Consider the following 7,645-nt stretch of genomic DNA (forward strand, 5'->3'; position numbering starts at 1 on the left):
TCGAGAGGAACATAATCTCGTACGGCTTGCTGGAGAAGAAGGGCTTCAGGATGGAGTACCGAGGCCCGCATCGCGTGATAGCGGCGACGTCCGACAAGGAGCCCGCGGTGTTGGACGTGCACCGGCGCAACAACGTGCTGGTGGTACACACAACACACCAAGAGAGCGGTCGCAGCGCCGGAGACGTGCTGATGGCTGCGTTGGCGGAAGCCCAGGAAGGTGTCGAATCAGACGTGCAGACTGGGACGCTTATGCAGTTCCACCGCAGACTCGGCCACCTGAACTACGACACCATCGTGAAGATCGCGGCCTCGGGGATCGCTCTCACGGACCACAAGCGCGACAGCTGCCTGACCTGCGCGCAGGGCAAGCAGACCAAGAACGTGCAGTCGCGCAAGGACACGGGCGCCAACTCGCCCACCGACGTCATCGGCGGCGTGATCTGCTCGGATCTGAAGGGGCCCGTAACGCCCAGGGACAGGCGGGGGAACCGCTACATGGTCAGCTTCGTCGACCACCGGACGAACTACTGCCGCATCTTCCTGGCCAAGACCAAGGATGTGGCGGCGCTGAAGTTCAAGCACTTCATGGCTTTCTTTGAGCGCCAGTTCAACTGACGCATCCACGTCCTGCGCACGGACGGCGGAGGAGAGTACAAGCCCCTGGACATCTTCTGCGAGCAGACCGGCATCGCGCGCCAGATCAGCGAGCCCAGGAACCAGGCCAGCAACGGCAAGGCCGAGCGCATGCACCGCACCATCATGAACATGGTGCGGAGCATGGTGTTCGCGTGCGGGCTGCCACTGAGCTTCTGGGGCGACGCCGCAGAGTACGCCGCGTACATTCTGAACCGGAGCCCGAGCAAGGGCAACCCAGGGGCCAAGTCACCGCTGCAGATGCTCACCAAGCGCACGCCCGACATCAGCGACATCGTGGCTTTCGGGTCGCCGTGCACAGTACACCGTGACGCCAAGAACAAGTCGTTGGGCGAGCGCGGCAAGCGGGCCCTGATCATCGGCAAGAGCGACGAGATGAAGGGAACAAAGTGTACCTCTCAAAGGACAGGGTGGTCGCGGTGACGCAACACGTGCGGAACGTGGAGACGCTCACGGCCATCCAGAACGAGCAGCTCAGGCGCGTACACCTCCAGGACTTGGAGGACACGAAGGAGGAAGAGACCAGCGTGGACCCACAGAGCGCGGCAGCGGCCGCGAAGACCAAAGGCAAGCGCCAGGCGAAGAGCTGCTGGACGCGCAAGAAGTACCAGACGCGGTCGGCCTCGCGGAAGGCGGCGTCACTGGCGAACAACGGCGACAGCGAGGGTGTGGCGACCCCCGACGTGGTGAACAGCGTGCGGGGGGCCGACCCGAAGAACTACTGGGAGGCCATGAAGAGCCCGCTAAAGGGCGAGTGGACCATGGCGATGGTAGAAGAGCTGAAGGCGTTAGAGGAAAACGGTGTGTGGACGGTCGAGGTGCCGCCAGTCGGCAGCCACGTGCTGCACACGAAGTGGGTCTTCAAGACCAAGACCGACGCCGACGGCGCCATCGAGCGTTTCAAGGCTTGCCTGGTGGCCTGCGGCAACGAGCAGCTGGACGGCATCGACTACAACCTCACGTTCGCCGCAGTCATAGAGCTGACCACCGTCAAAGTGATCCTGGTGTTCGCGCGGCGCTGGCGCGTGCCGGCCAGGCATGGGGACATCCCCAACGCGTACGTGAAAGCCGAGAAGGAGCAGCACTTGGAGATCTACCTGGCCATCCCCAAAGGCATGGTCGTGCCCGAGGAGGTGCTACGCGCGTGCGGCGTGAACAGCTACAAGAAACTCGCGCTACGGTTGAAGAAGTCGCTGTACGGCCTCAAGCAGGCCGGAAGGCTGTGGAGCCAGCTGCTTCACGCCAGGTTGGTGGAGCTGGGCTTTACGCGCTGCATCACAGACATGTGTCTCTACCACAAGCGCGACGGCAACGATATGACCATCGTGGGCGTGTACGTGGACGACCTGCTGGTCACCGCGTCCAAGCCGGACCTGGTCGAGGACTTCTTCGTGACCATGAACATCCTGTCCATCAAGGATTTGGGCAAGGTAAACAAGTTCCTCGGGATGCGCGTGCACCTCGACGAGGCGGACGGCTACAGCCTAGACCAACAAGCCGCCATCGAGGAGCTGCTGGAGCAGTTCGGGCTGGCGGACGCGAACGGCGTCAAGACACCCATCGGCGAAGGGGCCAACGACGCCGAGCCCCAAGAGCTACAGATGCTGCCGAGTGTCAGCGCCAAGGGAGAGCCCACGATTCGGAGTTTCCAGTCGCTGGTCGGCAGCTTGCTCTGGATCGCCCGGTGCACCAGGCCTGACATCAGCTTCGCGGTGCACAAGGCGACCAGGCACACGCACCAGCCGCGGACGAGCGACTGGAAGGTCGCGAAGCGGATCGCGCGGTACTTGAAGACCACCAAGACCCTCAAGCTCCGCATGGACGTCGGCGCGTCCGACGGGCGTCGTGTCCAAGTGGAGAGCTGGAGCGACGCGGACTTCGCGGCCGACAAGGGCGACCGAAAGTCGGTGACCGGAGGCGTGGTCACGATGGACGGAGCGATCGTCCACTGGGTGTGCAAGAAGCAGACGGGTGTGTCACTTTCCACCATGGAGGCCGAGTTCACGTCGGCCTCCCACGTCGGACGCGAGCTGCTTGGGCTACGAGAGCTGGTGCGCGAGCTGCACCACGTGGTCTCCGAGCCCATGCACATGCACATGGACAACCAGGCCGCCATCAAGCAGTTGAAGTCCGAGGATAGCATGGCGAGCGCCAAGCACGTCGACATCCGGATCAAGTTCATATGCGACTACACACGGAAGGGCATCGTGGAGCCCACGTACGTCGAGTCGCGCCTGATGACAGCGGATCTCCTGACCAAGTCCTTTCCGGCGCCCAGGATGGCGGAGCTGCGCCAGATTGTCAAGCTGAAGTAGGCGACGGCCGAGGAGGAGTGTTGGAAATGCGCCAGGAACCCAGGTGCGGCTTGCATGTAACCCACACGCAGTCCATATGTACCCCACGTGTAACCGCGGTTCAGTGACCGTTTTCGGCCGCCGCTCCACCTGGATGGTGAGTCCGGGACAGCACGGTTGGCTGTGAGATGAACAGGTAAGGTGCCACGAGTAGCTAGAAATCTTCTCTCACTTCTCAATATACAAGCTGACCAACACTGCATTACCTGCTTTCAGCCATGTCCTCGTATCTTGAGCTGGCCTGTCGCCTGCTTTAGATAGAACAAAATCAAATTGACTGTTAGACTCGAAAGTCTAAGTGCACTGGGAGCTATTCTACAGCTATTTCATGAATATAAGCACCAGAGCATGGACACCATAGCTTAAGCAACGTGGTATTCGAATAGAGCCCCGAACTTTCTTTTCCAGTACTAATCCAGAAGCCCTCTGTGAATAGAACACACCACTGTCATTTCCATCCCGGCTCCTCGGATTACAAACAACTTAGGGGTATCGTCACTCCAGGCGGCTTGTTGGTCCAGTCAGCTTTTGCTTAGGCCCTCCCCTTGGCCGACGTGTTACAGCCCTCAGCTCACGGTCCGACGGGTCCAAATTACCTTGCACGGCTGTGGACCAAGCAGCTGTACATGGTAATTCAGACGCCGCATCGCGCTGTTGCCTCTTGGGTACGTCAAAGCTGTTGCCTCATCCCTGTTGAGTGGTTGCCCAGGTCTGTTCGATACCGTCCAGCCCTTCAGGTCATGTCAGTAGTATGCACAGGGTGTCCGAGAACGACCCAGCCCCTCACGGGGCTCACAAAGTTCCGAAAATGCTCTAAAACTGTCTATTATGACGCTATGCTATCTAAGTGTACAGGCGCGGGCTCACTCATGCTCTTAAAGTGTTTTTTTGTCTTGATCTCTTGTTCTTGAGCTGTCCTTGCACTTGGTCTTGGGCTCCTTGCTCTTGTGAGACCGACTGCTGCATTCCTTTCCGTCCCGCCAGAAGTGCTCTCGCAAAGTGTGTTTTGATGTGGGAGCTCACACTTTAAGAGCACCTCTGTATTGCGGGACCGTAACGACTCTTCCGCATGTGGCTGCAACTTCGGTTTGGCCAATTGGCAGCACGCGCCACTCGCTTTTGGAGCGTGGACACTCGCGGTGGGTCTAGGACCCCTAGGCGCGTGCATGGTGGTAGACGCCTCCCAGTCACACCCACCCCAACCTGATTGCTATCGCTACCAACTGCCATACCACTTTGGAGTCTCGGGGCAAGCCTCAGACTGTATCCTGAGAGGTCTCGTTTAAATATAAAGTAGGGCAAGGAGCCCCACGCCCGTACATACATGCATATAGATCTAAAACTACCCTGCTGCTATTATACAGCCAGCGCACCTTGTCCTCGCCGCGCCGTCGCTCAAAAATCCAATTTTGTGTTTTGAAAGAAAAGTGAGTCGAAGAATATTGCCCAATCAGGGCGCGAGTTAAATGCGTCACGCTTTTGGATATATTTGTAATTTTGGCATAGTTAGGTCGAGTCAGAAAGGTAGGCGCGGTCGGTAAGATGGGACGAAAATATATTAGACAGGCCGGGTGTAGCCATGCGAAAAGGCAGGAAAAAGCAGCAAGAAAGGATCCGGACGGACTTATTGACAGACGGACGGACACGCTGCAAGTTTCGGTGGCGGGACTAGCGCTCTGGGCGCCCGCTCCGCGGACGCTAGGGCATAGTTGGTTGGTGAAGAGAGGGCCGACCGCCTCCGCTGCGCTGCGGTGGGCTTAGAATATCTATTTAGAGCGAGGCTACAGATAATATATGTATACTGTGATCTACTTATGCTACGTTCCAAAACAACACCGCACACAATATTCTCAGTGCTAACATGCTATGGTAAACATGACCAGGATTTAACGTGATCTGCAAGATGAGCACCATCTTACCCGGGAAGGTTTTGGCTATAATCCCGTTTGAACGTATAGCTCCTGAAACAACACGAATCAGAGGTTGCGTGGTAGCAAATGTAATATATGCTGTGCGGAAGACGGGTCAGCACCAATGATGATCCCAAATTAGCATAGATAGGTGAGGCATTCCAGTGTAGCTGGAGTAAATACGCCTACTCAAACATATTACCATCCGCACGTCATCGCCGTGAGGCAGTCGACGCGATATCTTTGATTGCGACGGTCTATTAGAGCAAGGTTTGTTCGGCTCCTCGCGCGAAGTACAGGTACTATTTGCCGATGGTCGCCGCAGACACCAATATTATGCCTTATTATCGTTCCGCTGAGCTCTTTATGATAGTACTGAAGGGTCTTTCAACTATCTTCCGCATGCATTGATCTTACTTGTATAGCTGACTTACTTACTGATTTGCATAGCTACTGACTGACAGAGTTGCGTAGATCCTTTCGAGTGGCATTTACTGGTTGGGATATGTATGGCGAACATACGAAGCCACATGGCTGTATGCAAATTATCAGATCGTATATATCATAGACTTGAATCGAAAAGTGGCTCATGTACATTAGATGAAGTACTTTCGCTGTCTACCTGACAGCCCGACGTGCTATTTGATGAGTTCGGTGCATATCTCGCAAGGTGGTCAATGAGTGTAGATGCCACGTGCTCGTGATAACGTCAGCACTTATGTATAAGCGCGGTGGGAACACCTTATAGCCACCCGCGACTCAACCGAGCTCTTATCTCGACCATTATCGATAGGGCACTAAAGTACAGTACTGCGTACAGATACATCGACTTGCGACAGCCACTTGTATGGTCTGCATTACCGCACATGTGTTCATGTCTACGTAGACAGCAACGTATCGTAGCGTGTAGTACTCACTTAATACTGTAGTTTCCATTTGTGAGCGCCCATTAGTGGAATACGCGCTGTGAAAAATTGATGGTACATACAACATGATTTAGCTTATGTCTCAATGAGTGAGTGTACTTGTCGTCTACGTGACGTGTATGCGGATAGGAACGGCCAGCTTGCGGCTGCTCCGCAGTAGATACCATGTGCTAACTATCATATGAAACGCGCTACGTTCTTTAGGTGCGTCAACACGCTTGGTAGCGCCACAGTCAGCTTACCGTATGTGCGGTCCCAAGCCTTGCGCTGCCCGCCGGTATACAAATTACAAAGATAAGCGGGGTTAAGGGCCTAAAAGAGTATATTTACCAATTACTTTCTCTTCTGCAGCTTCTTTGCTCGATGTACTTGGCGTTTCGGGCGGTCAGCTTGCAAGGGCGACTGCGCTTCTTCTTCTTCTTCTTCTTGGGGTACCAGTCAGGACCCATCGCCTTCTTGACGTTCGACAGGCTTTCCTGGCGGCGCACTTCGGCCGAATCAGGTGGCACGGGCTTTTCCTTCCAGAACTTAACCGCTGTCGGGCCGCTCTCGCAGGCAGTAACAGCGCTGCACGGTGTCCCGTCCACTGATTGTGCGGAGCGCGTAGCCACGCTGCAGCTTCCTGCAACAGGCGCAGCGTGCCCGTGAGATCATTGAAGATCGCTGCGGATTCAGCAGAAGCAGGCCAATATTGGCCTTGCACGTGAGCCTCGCCATGCTGCAAACTGTAAAGAAAATTTATAATTACTAACGTGCGTAAAAATATTAGGTATTCCAACGGATACTTACGGCTGGGTGTATAATATTTAGCAAAATATTAAATAGTATTATTATATCATAAACATTATATTATATTAGCCAATACACGGCCATTTAATGCTGGTATCATTATTAAACAAAAAAAATATTTTAATTTTTGGCAATAGCTTAAATAATGATTTTATTAATTTTAAACCAAACATACTTTTCAGCAATAACAACACCACCACGTAAGTACCGCAGTGCTGTGTCCGGGTGCAACTATAATAACGCAGAGGTCGTGGAGCCTCCTTTAGTAATAATAATAAAAATAAAAATAGTATCGTCTCTACTATGAAAAACGTGTGGAAAATAACATCGCAGAGCTTTAACTGCATGGGCTGGTTACGGTGCCCGATTTGCAGTACATACGATACGTTTTGCGTAGCTAAATGTAGATACGCAATTGTCAGCACACTCGCGTTGGTGCTTACATCCAATCGATGTGTTTCGTTCGCTGCACAAATGTTTACATTACGTCCAATCGCGAGGGCGAGAGACGGTCTGATCGTGCAACAGATCCAGTCAGTGTCGCAGGTCGGCAGGTATTGCCCAATCAGGGCGCGAGTTAATTGTGTCACGCTTTTGGATAAAATTGTAATTTTAGCATAATTAGGTCGAGTCAGAAAGGTAGGTGCGGTCGATAGGATGGGACGAAACTGTATTAGACAGGCCAAGTGTAGCCATGCGAAAAGGCAGGAAAAAGCAGCAAGAAAGGAACCGGACGGACTTATTGACAGACGGACGGACAGGCTGCAAGTTTAGGTGGCTGGTGTGACTAGCGGTCTGGGCGTCCGCTCCGCGGACGCTAGGGCATGGTTGGTTGGTGTAGAGAAGGCTGACCACCTCCGCTGCGCTGCGGTGGGCTTAGCTTGTTTAACTCAAAGCAACATAAATTATATATTCCGTGTTCTACTTATGTTATGATCCAAAACAACACCGCACACAATATCCTGAATGCTCACATATTATGGTAGACATGACCAGGGTTTAACGTGATC

Source organism: Phytophthora infestans, genomic scaffold (assembly GCF_000142945.1).
Source record: "Phytophthora infestans T30-4 supercont1.42 genomic scaffold, whole genome shotgun sequence".
In the NCBI taxonomy this organism is placed as follows: Eukaryota; Oomycota; class Peronosporomycetes; order Peronosporales; family Peronosporaceae; genus Phytophthora; species Phytophthora infestans.